Source organism: Watersipora subatra, chromosome 6 (assembly GCF_963576615.1).
Source record: "Watersipora subatra chromosome 6, tzWatSuba1.1, whole genome shotgun sequence".
Taxonomy (NCBI): domain Eukaryota; kingdom Metazoa; phylum Bryozoa; class Gymnolaemata; order Cheilostomatida; family Watersiporidae; genus Watersipora; species Watersipora subatra.
Window position 1 is genome coordinate 39244765 of NC_088713.1, and position 19738 is coordinate 39264502.

Here is a 19738-nt window from a genome sequence, read left to right on the forward strand (position 1 = left end):
GTTGGTTTCTCCACATTTTTGAATATATTTTTGAATGTGACGCTAGTGCTAGCCTCATAACTCCCAACTTGTAAAGGCCTTAATAGCCATACCATCTAAAACTCAACAGGGCACCTTAGAACTTTTGTTTTCAATATATTGTGTACCGACGTATCAGATTAGAAACTCATAAAAGTACCCTCGCTTTTTAAGGATCAATGATTTCAATGAATATACTCATAGATTGTTGTCTGGAAAGCAATATAGCAATGTGTGTTGAAAATCTGCCTGCATGCTGCAGGCTATCTGATTGAACATTACAGTAATCACAGGCAACGCTTGCCTTCTTGGTAGTATTATATAAACTCATGAAATAGTTAAACTCAAAAAGTAATACATATGGGATATTAATAAATTATAATATATGAAGATGGATTGAAAATGTTCACTGTGCTATTCACTTTGCCATTTTATATTTTACTATAACAGTAGACAACTCTCCAAAAAATCCAGGCTAGTCCTTTGGCTGCATGACAATTAAGCTAGTTGGTCAGCAGCCATTAGGAATAGTTACTGTTATAGTAGAATTAGCTGGCTTGAGAAGACATCTTGTCAGACACAATGTCTCATCTGGTAACAGAACCTTCTGTTGATCACAGCAAGCATTTTAACTCATTTGCAACAGACTAACTTTCACGGGATCTACCTCAATTACCAGTTATTTCTCAAAAAATACTATAATTTAACGTACTACTGCAAAAAAACTAAATTGAAATAAGTTTCCCATTCACTTTTCAAAACTGCCACTCTCCTCTTTTAAATGGTATAAAAATCAAACGGCAACTCCATATTACTTACATGTAGGCATGTGTTTCAAAGAAGGCAGTATTAGATAGTTTCTGATTTTCGAAAACCTTTACTTGCTGAAACAAAGTTAAAATTTCACGATATTAATAGTAAACATACGAGTAATTTAGCTAGAATTATTGTTTTGCTACATGCGATACAAAGTTATAAAATAATATTTTTTATTTATAACAGTTAGTTATGATCGTAAAAATCATGAAACTCCAATTTCGAACTTGTCCTGCCAAGTGGCATGCTTCAAACCAAAACATAGCAAATTTACATGCCAATATAACTCAAATAAACTGTCATAAACATGTTTCAACAATTAGGAATATGTTCAATAAGTCTATTCTTCATTTCTCAGACTTCATAGACTGCTCTAATAATTGATATGACCTTATCAAAGGTGAATGGTAACTTTAGCCTGACTACGGGTTACTACCGAAAAAACTCATTTCCATTTGAGCATAACGATTCAGATTGGAAAAATTAAAAGTTAATGATACATTTCCAACACTAAAAATATTGTTTTTATTTGATTTATGCAGTCTTTCACTGTTTTACCACTTCTGAATCTACATATTTACTTATGAAGTTGAAAAACATTGGATCGCTTTCGGTAAAAATGAAAGTCGACATGATGATTTCCTGTTTAGGTAGACGTCGGTATGGGTTTAGAATTTTGGTTATAACTTTTGCCAGAGACATCATGGAGGCAATATTGTAAGTTTTTTTTTATTGTTCAGAAATTTTACTTCACACTTAGTCATAGGTTTTCTTCTATAACTTAGAAACAATTGTACGTGGAATGGGTAAATTTTCAAGGCAAAGTAACTAGCTTTGGTAGCCTAACTACGAGCAAAGTTAGGTCCTGATAGTTGCAAATGAGTTGAGTAGAAAAATAGTGGATGTCAATCTACATGTATATCAATCTCCTTGAATCGGGTAATCTTTCCATTGATATTATTTGCATAATATAAACGGCAAAGATCCGCAGGTCAAGTCAATTTAATTCTTTGCATTTTTTACTCAATGTTTCATGCTGGCAAAAGATGGAAGCAACATTTGCAGATGCTAATCTATTTTAAAGGTTATTCACATTTCTGTAATTTCTATTTTGAAATAGTGATGCTAAGTAAGATAATAGTGCTCTGCTATGAGCCCAGGTATTGATAGAATTACTCAGTTTTTACCGAAGCACCAACTTTAACTTGCGACTTGGAAATTTCATTGAAACATTCATCCTTCAGGAACTCAACAAGCGCATAGTTTCAAATCTGCATCATCTGCATTTATGGAAATATATTGTATAGTCATTCAAAAGTCGATATGAGACTACTTGAAGCTCCAAACATAATAATAACCCATTCCTAGTGACTTTCACTTCATAAGCAGATAAAATACCGTCAATTCCTAACAGGTTTTGTATGCTTGTCTACTATAGCATTACAAGTGTTCAAACTGATTTACTCACAAATTTAAATTTAGAAATTTTAAATCTGACTGGAATTGGTTTCTACAACATAGTTTTGTTTAATTACCTTGACGTCATGGACTATCTATCATACTTGGAATGTGTTTGATATTGGTTATAAGAAGAGACCTTAAGATAGAAACACACTAATATAGACTTCTTACATGGTGTCATGATTAACTAAAGGTCGCACCTTTAGAGTTGTTTCTTTTAAATGCTTTATGTAAGCCAGGAGCACACAACTTCTTCATTTCTTGCTCTGAGCAGTAATGGTAGTATTAGTTATTAGTTACATAATGTTATCATCAGGCCCATATTCTCTGAGGCGGCTGGGTGGTAGAGCCACCCAACTTTTTACTGGATCAGGCCTGAGTATTAAGAATTGCAGTCTAAGCTCATTAAGTCTAGCTCTAGCGCAACTAACGCTAGAGCACTTATGTAGCCGCTTCTTCGCTTCGTTGCTAGTTGCGCTCGAGCGCAATGAAGCGGAGAGGCTCACTTATCTAGCATTGGTTTTGCCTGCCACTAATGCAGTGCATTGGAGTTCTTTTCTGCATCAAGCGAATCAAAACATCAATGAGGAGCGCAAAGGGACAGGCTGGTCTAAATGGTCTTCTAATATCACACATAGGCTATACAAAGTTGTTGAAATAGATACATAATCAGTTGTGAAAGATCTCTGCCATGGACACATTGACAAAACAAGAGCTATTGCAATATAAAGTAATAGCTCTTGTCTGTCAGCGTCCCTAGAAGAAATTGGATGTGTTATCAGTTTTGTACTGCTCGCTAAATAAAAAAAGGTTTAACTGCCATGTACCACAAGCGTTAATTTATGTAGATTTTGATGTTTATGATTGATTGCATTTATGCATACTTTGCGGACTGTTTATGCTTGAAAAATCCAGAGCTTCGGGGCACTGCCCTGAACCCCATTGGGGGGCATACACCACTCTCCAAAACCTTCAGGGGTTCATAACTAGCCGTCTAACATTTGCAGCCTCAACTAGCAACCAGGGAATACAAGCCTGCTTGTTATCCCCTTTGCTCATCAAACATACTCTAGGTCCAAAATGGTGAATGGTAGATTTTATAGATGTTAAACTTATGTATCTTTGTAGCAGCTTGAGAAAAGGAATGAAGCAAATATTTCTGCTATCAAAATAGTTTGCTTTAAAGCCATGGAAAAAGTATATACCATTGGCTGACTTCCCTCCTTGTTTACAAATATTGATTTTCAGCTTTCCGGTCAATTATATATGCTTCTACAATGGTTTCAATTTTGTCATAGACGTTGTCTAAAGTACCGAGATTCAAGCTAGCAAGATTTATTAAAAACGCTTTTTGTTCTATTCAGCGTTAATTGTAAACATATTCATTTAGGATCTACTATCCAATCATGACATAGCAGTAGGAGTAAATATCAAGCACTCCTAGTAATTGTACACCAGTGTTCATCACTATGTATAACAATAAATACTTGTTAATTAATATCTTTAAACTTTGTTGATATTAGCTTGTCTGGTGGTATTCTGCTGGTAGACGTCTAATTTCTAGCAAAAATGTTTATGCTAAGATAAATATATAACAGGAAACTTTATTGCCACCTCTCTTTCAAATATCTCTTCTCTCGTGGTTACACATTGCATTTTACCTAGGAAATTGTCCCACTGTACTTTCAAAAGTCCTTTAGCAGTTTCTATAAATATGATCATGTACTGCAAAATTATACAGTCAAACTCATTTGCATGGTTGATATAGTATGTTGTTGAATTTCTTAGATATTTGTGAAATGTAAACATTATTATTTGTGAATTATTCTTTTGAATCACTCAGTGATAAGATGATGCAGTGATTGCCTATGTTCCTTGTTCACAGACACACAAGCAGTGGTAGGAATGTCTCATCTCTGTTCTACATCTGGTTGTAATCTCCTAGATTTCTGTGATTACTTCTATGGATCATCCTACATAGACTGAGGTGAGTCAAGATCTCATGGATATATTAGTAGTTTGAGGCTTACACTCCTTAACTTACAAGTAGTAGCCATTTACCCCATAGCCTAGGATGAATAATTTACTAAATTTCTATATGGTGATAGTGTAGGACACCAGGGTGAGCCAGTGCAGAAACACTATGCTGTGCAGACAAGCGAATCATGTATCCATAGAGGGCTGTAATATAGTGATGTTTTTGTATATCCTTATGTCAACCCATGTCTGCATATGAAGTAACAGAATAAAAGACCTTGCACAGCACTCAGAAGTGTGACTAGTTTTTTTAGTTTCCTAAAACTGGATGAAAACTAAAAAAATGCTGTTTTTGCAGACTGACCATTAAACAAACCACCATTATCTAATATAAAATATAGCTATCAACAATGTCTGATGCTAATGTTGCATGTTGCGAATGTGGAAAGATTTTACTAGCAGAAATATCTGTAGGTCTATGTTTACAATTTTTATTTTTGTTTATCCTGAAATCTATTTGTTTTATAAATCTCTCTAGGGTACGCTAGGGTATGCTGGCTCATCTAAAACCACCCAATGTGTAATTATGTATCCTGATCACAGTGTAATTAGTATGGCTGTAACTCCTATGAAATTTTAAATTTTGTTACTTTTATGTGTAATTATATTAATAGCATGTATATTAAAGTCGACTGCACTCATTTCATATATCAGTTGTACAGATTCTAGCGTGCCCATAACAGCTTTTCTTGATTCTAGGGTTTTCTAATGTAAATGGCAAATTTTTGTGTATTTGGTTGTTGTGTAAACCTATGCTATATTACTTCCTTTGGAAGAGAACTGAATGGCATGGTGCATTAAAAACAGAAAAAGCGAATAACAGGATTGTTAAGGAAATGGGCATCAATTTCCTTCAGAAGTTCCGCGGAGAGGACTTCAAATTAACATGTTTCAGCATCATGATTTTAAAGAAGTGTGTATTTGTCATAGCATTCGGATGTGTTGCATTTGAGAATAGTGGGAGTTGTCTTTTCTTGGCTGGTCAGGACTTGATTGCGGAAAGCATGTAGACAACTCCAAGTTGATCTTTAACTTAGTCTGCTATTATACGCATTGAATTGATTAGATTGGATAGCGATGCGTTGAAGATTAGATTTTAACCACTTGTGCTATGTACTATTTTGCAGATTCTTCTAGCACTATTACATCCACTCCTGAGCTCCGTTCCATGTCTACCACTACTATCACTTACAGTAAGTATGGCTGCATGTTAAAGTCACACTTTTATTACTGGTTGGTTATTATATGCTTGATTTACAGACTTAAATCTGATCATAGTTTTTAAGGTTTCAATCAACGACGAATCCATTGCCATTTAGCTCTCACGTTTTAATTATAGAACGTTTCATTGTCTTCTAGCTTCAGAGTTTTAATCATAGAACTATTCATAGTCTTTTAGCCAGTTGTTAGTTACCCAGTTATATTTGCTATTTGCCAGTTTTTAGTTGATAGCTTGAATTTGCTAGTTGTCCGTAAGTTAATTTGCCAAAACATTTTGTCAATTTTATTTGATAGTTGCTCGCTGCGCTGTGCTAAATGCAAAAATTTACTTGCCATTTGGCAGTTGCTAATTCTGGTTTGCTAAATGCTAGTTATTGTTTTTACTAGAACATTCACTTTGTTTGCATTGTTAATAGGTAAGCTAATGGCGCATATTGAATATCTAAATAAGTTAAACTTTACCACAAAACAATAAGAAGCTATTTGAACGTCTCTTCAAGAATCAAGTTTATTCAAAACTAAGTTTGTACTTAGAAAGTCTGTTTTTGCAGATCAATTCAAAACTAACTACAGTGAAACTCGGCTAGCTTGACGTTCACATGACTGAGAGAAAGTGTTCGAGTTATCACAGCGTTCAAGTTCATGAGAACACTGTTTCAAGTGCATGTATTTATCAGTACATGCACAAACAATATATAAATCAAAAGCATTGATTCCTTGTTGAAAGTTAAAGGGCCTCTCGCGTAATGTTTTAACGAGTTGTATCAGAAAGTATAAATATTTTCCTAAAACTTGAGATTTTTTTGTTTGTTTGTTTTAGGTGATGTGACCATCAGCATGTTTTCAGATTAAAATAGGCAAAACCTGATCGCCGTTGAAACGCTCAGAAAAAAAGACATATTTTTCTTTTGGGCGTTTTAACAAAAAATCAGTTTTGTCGATTTTCCTTTAAGTTTATCGTACGGTTACCTCGCTTCTCCTTGCTTATAAAGGGCTATCCCCAAGCGGATGTTTTTTAAAATTTTATTTTTATGCACACCTTTAGAAAAGTCGTTAAAAAAATATTTTGTCGATAGTGTTAACAATGATGCCTAAGAACTACTAAAAGTTGATGTTTATCTTTATGGCTAGAAATAAAGTGATATTCTAAATGGATAAAAACCCTCTTGGTAGCCGTTGGGCATAAAACTATTTGAGTTAGCAATGTTAAGGTTGAGTTATCTAAAGCAATTTATCATTGAGTGGGAACCGACCAAACAAATCCGCTCGAGTTAACCATGCGGTCGAGCTATCCGAGGGCGAGTTATCCGGGTTTCACTGTATTTACAACACTTCAAAATTACATCTGATATTCTAGTCATAACCTTCACTCGATTGTGTCATTTAAAGATTTTAAAAGAAGAAATAGAAGTGCCAGCACATCTTAGAAGTGGCAGGACAATCAACCAGTACATCACCAGTGAGGATGGCTCTGTAAAGATCCCAGCCATGATTGTCGATGCTGGTGTGTTTTATGAGGAGTTAAAATGCTACAAGCTTAAGTCGGATGATGTATTGTTGACAAGCTACACAAAAATAGTAGGTACAAAATCTTAGGTCAGTAGTTTGAATTTTCACTGCGGTTTATCTTTTCTTTCCATAAGGAAAAAATCTGATATAAAGATGTTTCATTGCTACAGAAAATTAATCTTTACTAATAAAACCCACTTTCTTATTGTTATTGTGTGTGTACGTGTGTGTATACGTGCATATGTAGGTGTGTGTCTGTATGTGTGTGTGTGCGTGTGTGTGCGCGTGTGCGTGTGTGTGTGTGTGGGTGTGTGCGTGTATGTGGGTGTGTGTGTATATATGCGTGTGTATGTGTGTGCGTGCAAGTGTGCGTGCGTGTGTGCGTGTGTGTGTAGGTGTGTGTAAGTGCTGGTGAGGTTGTGGGTGTGTGTATGTATGTGTGTGTATGTGTGTGTATATGTGTGTGTATATGCGTGTGTATGTGTGTGTGTATGTGTGTGTATATATGTGTGTGTGTATGTGTGTGTATGTATGGGTGCGTGTGTGCGTGTGTATGTTTGTGCGTGTGTATGTGTGTGTGTTTATGAGTTTAGATGTGTGTATATGTGCACATATATGCAGGTGCGTTTATGCATCCGTGCGCGTGGGCACGCACATGCAGAATTGTGTGTTTACGTGTTTGAGCTGTACATGTTTTTGTTTGTATGTACATGTGTGTGTGGGTGCGTGTGCGTGTGCATGTGCGTGTTTGTTAATTTGTGTGGTTGTAATGTCTTTCCACATTATTTGCCGCTTTTTGCCAATTTTCACCCTCATATAATCTGTGCTTTCTGTGTGTGTGCGTGCGTGTGAGTGTATGGCAAGTTTATCTTAATTTTACTCTAATGTGTTCCATGCTTCTAGATCTTCTAGAATCTTTGATGTTTTGTGAAATTGCTTTTTCATGGACAAGGCAACTACTAAACTTTAAGTCACCCAACTAAGCTAGAAATTATATTTATCATGAAAAGATATTCTCAATTTGTTCTCCAAAATGCAATCGTTGGATGCAATGAATTGAACATTAGATGATTTCATTATAAGTTTCCAACAATTTGGTTGTAAATGTAGAACCATGAGCTAAAATCGCTTTGCTTCGGTCTTTTAAATTTAATTTTATAACATAAAAATGTCTTTGTTATGCAATCACACTAGGCAGGGTAGCCTAGCTGAAATATCCACGTGTGCTAAACAATTGCTATGAGTTTACCTGAGAAAACCTACAAGTTTTCTGGTTAATATCAAACAAAATAAAAACAGAAAATAATTTCAAGGTTTTTCCTGTGAATTAGAGTCTAATGAGTCTAACTGCGTACTACTGATTCCGTTTTGACAAGAAACTGAAATGTCATACTGTAGGTTTTGTTTGGCTTGTAGTGGGACATGATTGGACAACAAGTTGGAAACATGAAAAATACAGTATGATGCTGAACAAAATTATTAAAAGATTTCTCTACATCGACAACGTGCCATTTGGAAACTTATTTGAGTTTGTCGAGTACATTTGGGGATAAAGGACCAGCCACACATTCACTTCATTTATTATTAAGACCTCATTTTGGTAAGTATGATCTGCTGAAGAGTGTCTCATTGTATTCACATTTAGGCTAATAGAAACCAACTTTGTGCTAGTGGTACTAGTGAGCAATGCTAACTCTATGGAAGAAGAAAAAAATATCTCCATTGTGCTATTTCTTTTGGAAAACTTCATGAGTGGTTTTGATAAGTTTGATGAGCAAAATATTGTCTCATTGTATTTTTTTAGATTTGATTGAGGCTAACTTTGTGCTGGTGCTTCTAGTAGGCAATGCTAACTCTATGAAACAAGAGAAAAATAATCCAACGTGTTATTCATTTTGAAAACTGTGTGATTTTGGCGAAGTTGATCTGCTAGCGAGTGTTTTTTGGATTTGCTAAGATCTGATTAATTAAAGCGAATTTTCTGCTGGTGCTACTAGGAAGCAATGCTAATTTTATGGAAAAAGATAAGATAACTTCAATGTGCTATTATTTTAGAAAATTTCACGATAAAGTTAGTAACTTTGAAATAGCGTAGAACGTGGAAACTATAAGTATCTCTGCTATTTATTATATTTTATTTTTGTGTGGTGCATGAAGTTGAAAGCCAAGACTCACACCACATGTTTCCATTCTTCGAATGAATTCGGAGTGGCTTTTCTTCCAAATCCCAAAAATGGTAAATTCCGAAAGCATTCAAGCATATTTTGCTTTGCTAAGTGAGTGTGCCCATCGTGAACCTGAATCTGTCGAAACGACTGATCTGAATCAATAATGATTGATCCTGATTGATCTGAATCTATAATACAAAGCTAATCTATCACCAGTGGTGGGCAAAAATCAGCAGTACGATCAATTACGATCAGAAATCCTGGCTTAGTTAGTGCAATTATTTGACTGCATGAATTGAAAATTGACCTTGACCCAAAAGCGAGTCTACCAAATAGACAAGAAAAAAAATATAACAAGATAAAAAGATCACCATTGCAATCGATATAGAAAACTTCTTAAACACATTAAATCACTTTTGTGAAATTTAAATTAACATGCAAGGGCATCTCTTCCAAGGCAAACTTGTTTTCTCGATTTTCAATTTTGACAGCCTATGTAGAGTTCCAACAAGTTGCTGTTCAATCAAAGATATCTATAACCCATGACAATGATGGAAAGATAGGAAATTAACTTCATTTGTAAAGGTTAGTCAGCAGTTGGTGGAGGGTGTTATGAGAATAATGGATAGTCTGTACTCCATCTATAACACGATTAATGTAATATGATTACAAAAGAAATGATGTTAATATTATTTTACTAGTGTGTGTAGGAAACTGGTGTATGACAGCACATGACTTGGTTAGTGCCAGATTATATCATATAGGGGGCTTAGACATGGTTTGCTATTATTACATAGCACACTTGGTACTAGCTCACTTAGTAAGAGGCTTGGTATTGTATGTACTTGTGTGCATTCACCTAATGGTACTTAGTGTATTGAATATTTGTATACAATGAATGAGAATTCAGTTGTTCTATGTTACCAAAATACTATCATTTGAGTTCAATCACTATGTCTCTATAATGTGCCAATCAGAAATCTGCAAGGCAAGCAAGTATTGTTACTCGAAAATCTTTATCGAAAGTTCCATATTTGCCAATGATAGAAATAGTACTTTCAAATGATTCCCAAGACAATGCCGTACACATTAATTCACTCTAAAAACATTATCACACTCCAGTCATTTTTATTTTGGATCGGAGCAGTTCCATATGTGCTATTGTTCAGAATGCTGATAAGTCTGATGGGAATGAGCCGCTATTTATTAACCCAGGGGTCAATAATAAGTGGCAAAGTTGTTGTAGCTTTCTAATGTTTATCAACAATGCACTGTCCGTTATTCTGTTTCATGCAAATTTCCATCAAAACACTATTCAACGTCCTTTGAATAAACTGTAAGGTAGCTTAACGTGCACACAATTTTAAATCAGCATAATAAAAACAGTGATTATCTCGAGTAAGTTTGAACCTACGTAGCTAAAAAATTCTATTGTTTTGTTTTGTTTTTGCCTGAGTGATTTCATTATTCTGGTCATAACTTAAAAATCGTTTGGTAGATATTAATGAACTAATCAGAAAACTAATTAATCAAAAATTCTCTACAAAACGGTACTAATATTACCGAGATTTCTTTTACATTAACATGAACTTTTTCAAAGGTGCAGTTGGTTTCTCCACATTTTTTGAAATGTTTTTGATTTGAGGCTTATAAAATTCTTAATAGTCACACCAACTAAACTTCAATAAGGCACCTCACAACTTTTTTTCAATAAACTGTGCACCCAGTTTATCTAATTAAAAACTCATAACAGTGCCATCACATGATTTAAGTCAGATTGACCTCAATGAATTTGCTCATGGATTGTTGTCAGGAAAGCAATATAGCAGTGTGTGTTGAAAATATGGCCGCGGGCTGTGGACGATTTGATTGAAAATTACAGCAATCACTGGAATTACTGATAGTATTGTATAAACTTAATAAATAATATATATGGGATATTAATAGTTAATAATACATGAAAATATTAATTAAAAGTTCACTAGTCAAACGAACTGAGAATTAGGTTTAGTGACTCACAGTTTGTCTTCAGGAGATTAAAGATTCTGGTCACATGATAGGGTCAATAGATGGTGGTGAATATTTTTTATCTATCATATTTCTTAATTATTTCTCTTATTGCATATTTATTGCTAAATTTTTAAATTTGTAAATATCAAATTTTTTTAAGTAATGAGTGATGCTGAGCATTAATATTTTATATTATATTCTACTCCATAATATCAAACACTAAACAGCCCTTTAAAAATATGGGGGAGTCTCTTGGCAAAATGCTAGTTGACTTAGTCAATAGCCATTATAAATAGATACTACTGCAGTTACACTAGCTGGCTTGAGATGAAAATGTCAGACACAATGTCTCAGCTGGTAACAGCAGCTTCTGTTGATCACATCATTCATTTTAACTCATTTGCAACTGACTAACTTTTACGGGATCTACCTCAATTATCAGTCATTTCTCAAATTCTCAAAAACGTGCTCTAATTTAACTTACTACTGCAAAAAACTTAATTAAGATAAGTTTGCCAATCAATTTTAAAAATTGCCAGTCTTTTCTTTTAAATGATACAAAAATAAGATAGATACTTTATATTATTTGCATGTATACATGTTTCTCAAAGGAGGTAGTTTTTCAAAATCTCTGATTTCGAAAAAACTTTACTTGCTGAAACAAAGTTAGAATTTTACAATAAAAATGTTAAAAATATGATTAATTTAGCCAAAACTATTGTTTTGCTTCATACGATGCAAAGTTATAAATAGTATTTTTTATATGTAACAGCTAGTCATGAATGTAAAAATCATGAAACTCCAATTTCGAACTTGTCCAACGAAGTGGCATCCTTCAAACCAAATCATAGCAAATTTACATGCCATCATAACTCAAAAAAACTGTCATAAACATGTTTCAACTAAAAATAATATGTTCTATAAGTCTATTATTGATTTTTCAGACTTCATAAACAGCTCTAAGCATCAAGGTGACTCTATCAAAAGTGAATGATAGCTTTGGTCTGACTAACCGGGTGACTACCTAAAAGTGCATTTTCATGCGAGCCAAACGATTTAGATTAGCAAAATTAAAAGATAATGAAAACTTTCAAACAATAAAAATATGGTTATTATTTGATTTATGCAGTCTTTCACTGTTTTACCACTTATGAATCTGCATATTTGCTTCTGGAGTTGAAAGGTAAACGTCGGTATGAGTTTAGTATTTTTGTTATAACTTTTGCCAGAGATTTCATTGAGGCATATTTGTACGTTTTTTTCTGATTGGCCAAAAACTTTACTTCAAAAAAATCATGAATTTTTTTCTATAACCTAGAAACAGCTGTACATGAAATGGGTAAACTTCCAAGGTGAGATAACTTGCATTGGTAGCATAGCTACTAGGAATGTTAACCCCTTATGTCTGCAAATGAGTTGAATAGAAAAATAGTGAATGTCAATCTACATGTATATCAATCTCCTTGAATCGGGTAATCTTCCCATTGTTATTATTCATAACATGAAAACGGCAAGGATCCGCAGGTCAAGTCAATTTTGTTCTCCACCATTTTTTCTCAACACTTCATGCTTGGGAACGACGGAAGCAGCATTTTTTAATGATATGCAAGCTATTTGATTTTAAAGATTATTCACAATTCAGTGATTTCTATTTTGAAAAGATGCTGCTAAGCGAGATAAAAATGCTGTGCTATTACCTCTGGAGTAGAATAACTCATATTATTTTTCAAAGCACCCATGTTAATCCGTGACTTGAAAATTGCATTAAAACACTCATCACACAGTATATCAACATGCACACATGTTCAATTCTACAACATCTGCATTTATGGAAATATAGTGTATAGCAATTATAAAAGTCGATATGGCGCTATTTGAAGCTCCCAACATAATAATAACCCTGGTTTTGTGTTTTAACTTTATAAGCAGTGTAAATAATATAATGCCAATCTCTTAGAGCTTTTGTGTGCTTGTCTATTATAGCAGTAAAGTTGTTCAAACTAGCTTACTCAAAATTTAAAATGAGTAAAATTTTAAAGTCTGTGTGCAGTTGGTTTCCACAACAGTGTAAAAGGTTTTACTTTGTCCCCATCGCTTTATCCTGAAGCCGAATGAATAACGAAAACCGACTTGTTATCAGAGCGTGAACATATTTTTATAGAATAAATATTTTTGTATCATAATAACAGTGGTCAAAGCATGCATACATAAAGAATAAACAAGTATCAATACACAATGTCTACCGCATGCAGGGAGCTGTGCCGCCTTGCCTGCTTCTCTAAAACGATCTATCTTTTAATAATTTTCTCATCCTTTGGCTCCGCCTCTTTGCGGTTTCTGCTTTCCGCAGCAACACTCTATTCTCCGTTCTGCCAATGTGACCCAAAGACTGCCGAGCCATCTTTGCCATCTTTGCCCTCTATTGCCTGCCAGACCTCCGAGCATATGGGACAGGCCCGGCTTAGCCTGGCAACAGATAATCATGCTAGCACCGGCTCCATTCGTGATGCTCTTCCAACACAATAGTTTTATTTATTTGCCTTAACGTCATGGAAGTTTAGGCACTAAAATCATACTTTGAATGTGTTTCATATTGGTTATAAGAAGATAATTTAAAATAGAAACACACAAATTTAGACACAAAATTAGACTTCTTAGATGCTGACATGGTTAACTAAAGGTCACAGCTTTAGGGTTGTTTCTATTCCATACTGTATGTAAGCCATGAGTACACAACTTCTTCATTTCTCGCTCTGAGCAGTAATAGTAGTATTAGTTATTAGTTACATACTGCCGTTATCAGGCCTGTATTCCCTGGGGCGGTTGGGCAGCTCAGCCGTCTCAACCTTATAGTGTTTTTTAGGGGCTGAGTACTAAGATTTTCAGTCTAAGCTCAATCACATGGAATTTTCAACTACTAATTATTAGCGCTCTAGCCCTAGTTGCGCTTATGTAGCCTCTCCGCTTCATCGCTAGTTGCGCTCTAGCAGATGAACACTTATCTGCTCACTTATTATGCTTACTTATTTAGTATTGGTTTCGCCTGCCACTAGTGCAGTGAATGAGAGATTTTTTTTCTGCATTGAAGCGAATCAAAACATTAATGAGGAGCACTATGGGACAGGCTCGTGTAAATAATCTTCTAATATTACACATATATAAAGATGTTGAAATAGATACAGAATCGGTTGTGGAAGATTTCTGCCATGAAAACATTGTCAAGACAAGAGCTATTGCAATAAATAAGTAATAGCTCTTGTTCTGTCAATGTCCCTTGCGGAAATGTGTAGTATCATGAGTTTTGTACAGTGCGTTAAATAAAAAAAAGGTTTAGCTACCATGAACCATGAGCAATATATTTATGTAGAATTTGATGCTTACGATTAATTGCATTCATGCATACTTTGTGGGTTGTTGATGCTTATAAAGTCCGGAGCTTCGGGACACTGCCAAGGACCCCATTGGGGGGCGTACACCGCTTCCCCAAACCTTCAGGTGTTCATAATTAGTCGTCTAACATTTGCAGCCTCAACTAGCAACCAGAGAATACAGGCCTGCTTGTTATCCCCTTTGCTCATCAAACATACTCCAGGTCCAAAATTGTTAATGGTAGATTTTATAGATGTTAAACTCATGTAGCTTTGTAGCAGCTTGAAAAAAGGAGTGAAGCAAATATTTCTGCTATCAAAAGTGTCTGCTTTGAAGCTATGACAAAAGTAAATCCTTTTGGCTGACTTCCCACGTCGTTTAGCAATATTGATCTTCAGTTTTCCGGTCAACTATATTTGCTTCTCCAATGGTTTCAATTTTCTCATAGTCATTGTTTAGAGTGTTAAGTTTTCAAGCTAGCAAGTTTTATTAAACACGCTTTTTGTTCTAGTCAGCGTTAATATTAAACATATTCATTTAGGATCTCCTATCCAATCATGACAAAGTAGCAGGAGTAAATATCAAGCACTCCTAGTAATTGTACATCAGTGTTCATCACTATGTATAATATTAATTACTTCTTAATTAATACCTTTAAAATTTGTTGATATTAGCTTTTCTGGTGGTATTCTCCCGGTAGGCTTCCAATTTCTAACAAAAATGTTCATGCTAAGATAAATTTATGAAGGGAAATTTTATTGCCACCTCTTTTTCTTATATCTCTTCTCTCGCTGTTACACATAGCATTTTACCTGTGACATTTCATTAAAATTTCCCACTGTACTTTCTAATGTCCTTTAGCAGTTTCTATAACTATGAATATGTACTGCAAAATTTTACAGTCAAAATCACTTGCAGGGGTTGATATTGTGTGTTGTTAAATTCCTTACAAATTTTTAAAATGTGAACAATGTTATTTGGGAAATATTATTTTTGTATTGCTTAGTAATAATATGATGCAATGATTGCCTTTGTTTTTTGTTTACAGGTACACGGGAGCAGTGGTAGGCTAGTCTCATATCTGTTCTACGCCTGGTTGTATTCACCTTGATTTCTACTATTACTTCTATGGATCATCCTTACATAGACCAGAGGTGCGTCAATATATGATGAATATATTAGTAGTTTGAGGCTTACAATCCCCATCTCACCAGTAGTAGCATTTTACCTCACATAAATTAGGCTACCGAAATTGGAACTAGTCCAAACATTGTGTGCAAGCCTTTTATAAATAGCGTGAATATACCAAATTTCTGTACGGTGATAGTGTAGGACACCTGAGTGAACCAGTCCAGAAGGCTATGCTGTGCAGACAAGTAATAATGTTTCCATAGTTTCCTGTAGTATAGTGATGGTTGTGTGACTCCTTATGTCAACCCATGTCTGCATATGAAGTAACAGAAAAAACAAGATCTTGCACAGCACGCAGCAGTATGACTAGTGTTTTTAGTTTCCAGAAACTGGCTGCAAACTAAAAGATTCTGTTTTTTTGCAGTGCGACCAATAAGCAGACCACCATTATTTAATATACTAGAAATTCCATTGTCATACAGCCCACGACCAAAGTGATATTGAAAAAAAAGGGTACTGATGGTTGAGAAATGCCATATTAGCAGTCAAATGGCAATGCAGTGCAATAGGATAACTGCAATGGTAGCTGTAATGTACTGAGTGTGGGTGTTACTATACACAGCCAATAGCAATAATGAAAGGAAAAGATTATATGTTTATATCTCTCCCCCTGCAATAGGAGAATGCAATATTGGCCAATATTAGAAGTAAAATGCACTGATATTATTAGAACAACCAATATTTATAATATAGTAATAATAGAAAACCAATGCACATTTTTGTTGACATTTCAAAACGTCATAGCTAACAATATTACGGAGTGGTGATATTTATATAGATTTCTTGAAGTTCTGTACTACATAGTCATTGTTCTGTAGTCATCCAAACTTATAATCACTTATTGTAATAATCTCATAAGAACCGTAAGAAAAAATATCATCGTCATTTTCTTTACTTACACTGCGTTGGACATCATTTAGAATACCAAAATACTCAACATTGTCTAAAATGTCAGATACTTTGAAATCGGCAAAAATGAAACGATTTCAGTACTCCTAACTCAATTACAGAAACCTTCGGCATTTCAACCATGCTATAGACTGATGAAACATGCAAATCATTTTTTTGTGAAATGCGCACGACTTAATCGTTCTATTCTCTGTCGCTCGGCGTTTTAATATCCGGTCTTAACTTTGATAAAAGTGAGGCTTAGCAAGTTTTAATGACGATTTTCGGCCAAAAAACCTGTCTATTTATGTATAATCCAATCAGATGGGCTAGTTTTAGGAATTTGTGGTAACCTTTCAAAGGCTTGGTAACATATTTAAAAAGGTTTATATGCGTTTTGTATCATTGTTATACTTAAACGAATTCACTGAAAAATAGTTAAATTTGTTGAAAGGATTTCGTTACAAGGGTTTGGTGACGGCCATTAACGGATAACTTTTCGGTAGTTGTGTGCATATGTGCATTTGTCATAAATCTCCCAAACCAATCGCTTCGCTCGTGTTTAGTTGTGGGAAAATATAGTTATCAGAAACATCATTTGCAAAATTGACATCAGAAACAACTGATGCTAATGTTGCAAATGTTGAAAGATTTTACTAGCAGAAATATTTATGGGTCAATGTTTACAAATTTCTTTTTATTCATCCCAAAATGAAAATAAAACAGTGATACTGCTTTGCAAAAAATGAGTAAAAATAAAACTTGTTTTTGGCTTTTGCAAAATCATAGCAAGATTTCTAAAATTTATAGTGGCAAAACTATGGTAGAATCTGTTAACTCTGTAATCTGTGGTCAATGATTTTGTATAGTCATCAAGGCAAGCTGTTGTAAATCTCTCTAAGGTATACTAGGGTATGCCAGCTCATCTAAGTCCTTCCAATGTATAATGATTTATCTTGATCACAGTTTTATTAGTATGGTAGCAATGGTTATGCAATTCTAATATATGTAGTGAATTTTATGTGTAATTATAAGAATAACATGTATATTAAAATCGACTGCACTCATTTCATATATCAGTTGTACAGATTCTAGCTTGCCCATAACAGCTCTTCTTGTGTCTAAGGTGTTTCAAATGTAAATGGCCAGCTTTTTTGTGTATAAGGTTGTTGTGTAAACTTTTGCTATACATGTATTACTTGCCTTAAAAGAGAACTGAATCAAGTATGGTACATTAGAAAAACAGAAAAAAGCTAATAACAAGTTTGTTAAGGAAATGACAATCAAATTCCTAAAGAAGTTCTGAAAAGAGAATTTGTAATTAAATTATTTTAGCATAATGGTTTTAACAGATGCGTGTAAGTGTTTCAGCGTTCAAATGATTTGCTAGAAAAAATAGTGGCAGTTGGCTTCTCGTGGCTGGTTAAACTGCATTTTGTGCTAGCGTGCAGACAACTCCAAGTTTTACCTTAAACACATTTTAGTATTCAACACATTGAACTGATTAGATTAGAAGATCATGTGTTGACCATTACATTTTAACACTTGTGCTCTGTACTAATTTGTATATTATACTACCACTGGTACACCCACTCGTAGACCCACTTCAATGTCCATCACTACTTTTACTATCAAATTTTTTTATTGTTTTTGATGTTTGAGGTTATCTGACAGCCAGTAAGCTTCAAAATTAAAAATGACAAAACTTGATCATGGTTAAAATGTTGAAAAAAAATTGCAATTGAGAGAAAATTACTAACACTTTCTGATAAAATCTATGAAGATTTTGTATTACCGGTAGTTGAAATTCAAGAACTAGTCTTGGTCTTTGGATTAATCAGTTCAGATGTTATAAAGTTTAGCATCACCATATGACACATTTTTGCTGGGTTTTATCATAACAAGAGCCACATCTGTCTGTGTGAAGCCATGAGAAAATCATGTGAGAAATATTGCACCATGCAATATCTTAACTGAACATTTAGTTTACACACAAACCCTAGGCTAAACATTAACTTTTCCGAATTTTGGAATACTTATAACATGCTTACAGTTTTGGCTTTTTTGACAACCATAAAAATCTGTTATGGCACACTGGACTGCCAGGGTATTAGCCTTTACTATAATAAGAACTGTGTTCGTCCTTTAAAGTCACATTTTGAGGTTGCACAGCAGATTGGTTTGTTTAGCAATCAAACCAGGGATATTTGGCATATCCACTTGTCATACTCCGAGCTGTCCCATTCATTCTCCTACCATAGTTTATAATTACTAGTACCCTTAGAGTCTGGTGTGCCGTGAGTGATTAGCTGATGTAATAACTAAATGTATATTTTTGGAGCTCCAACGGGTCATCGGTGTGCTCTTTTGTTAATGCCAGTCCTCCATGCTGACATTTGCGGGTTTGAATCAAGCTCAATGCTAAGTTTTTCCTAACTTATTGTACTAGCAGGGAGTCTACCTCTGATCAGTTGTTTTCACTAGAGGTTGGAGCAGTTGGTGAATTGGTTAGTGTACATGTATATATCTAAAAAGCGAATGGCTGATAGTTCGAATCCTGAGCAAAGCAGTCTTGCTTACACCACACTGCAGCTGCAGACAAACAGACATGGATCTGATTATAGTAAACATTGAGTGTATAGTTATTCTATGTACATTATTGACACACTCTACATGCATGATTTACATGGCAATGGGGTCTGCCAGAGTACGAGTTTTTACTGTAATGATAGTGTGTATATATTTCTGTATGTCAGAAGCTACCATTGCAAATAAAGTATTCCTTCTCACGGAATTTGAGCTCTTGACATTTGGCTTAGTAGCCCAACACTCTACCACCCACACCAATTATACCCTAACCCTTTAAGGAATATTTGTGCACAGCCTTATTCTCTGTGCTTTGTTGGCACACCTTATGCATTTTCACAAGTATCTCCCCTATGAAACATTTTGTATTTTAGTTAAAACTGTCCTATTATTAACTGAAATGAACAATGTCTAAAAAGAGAATATCCTATTTAAATTATGTTATTTGTTGAAAGAGTTACAAA

General features: G+C 34.5%; 1 protein-coding gene across 1 annotated transcript in view; it reads left to right on the plus strand.

The window, feature by feature from the left end:
* The window catches only part of LOC137398569 (uncharacterized), a 237926-nt gene extending 228111 nt beyond the window's left edge, over positions 1–9815 (plus strand). The window contains exons 6-7 of the mRNA XM_068084716.1: positions 8479–8662; positions 9722–9815. The gene's annotated coding sequence lies outside the window, so the exon portion shown is untranslated. The remainder of the gene's footprint in view (positions 1–8478; positions 8663–9721) is intronic.
* The last annotated feature ends 9923 nt before the right edge of the window (positions 9816–19738 follow it).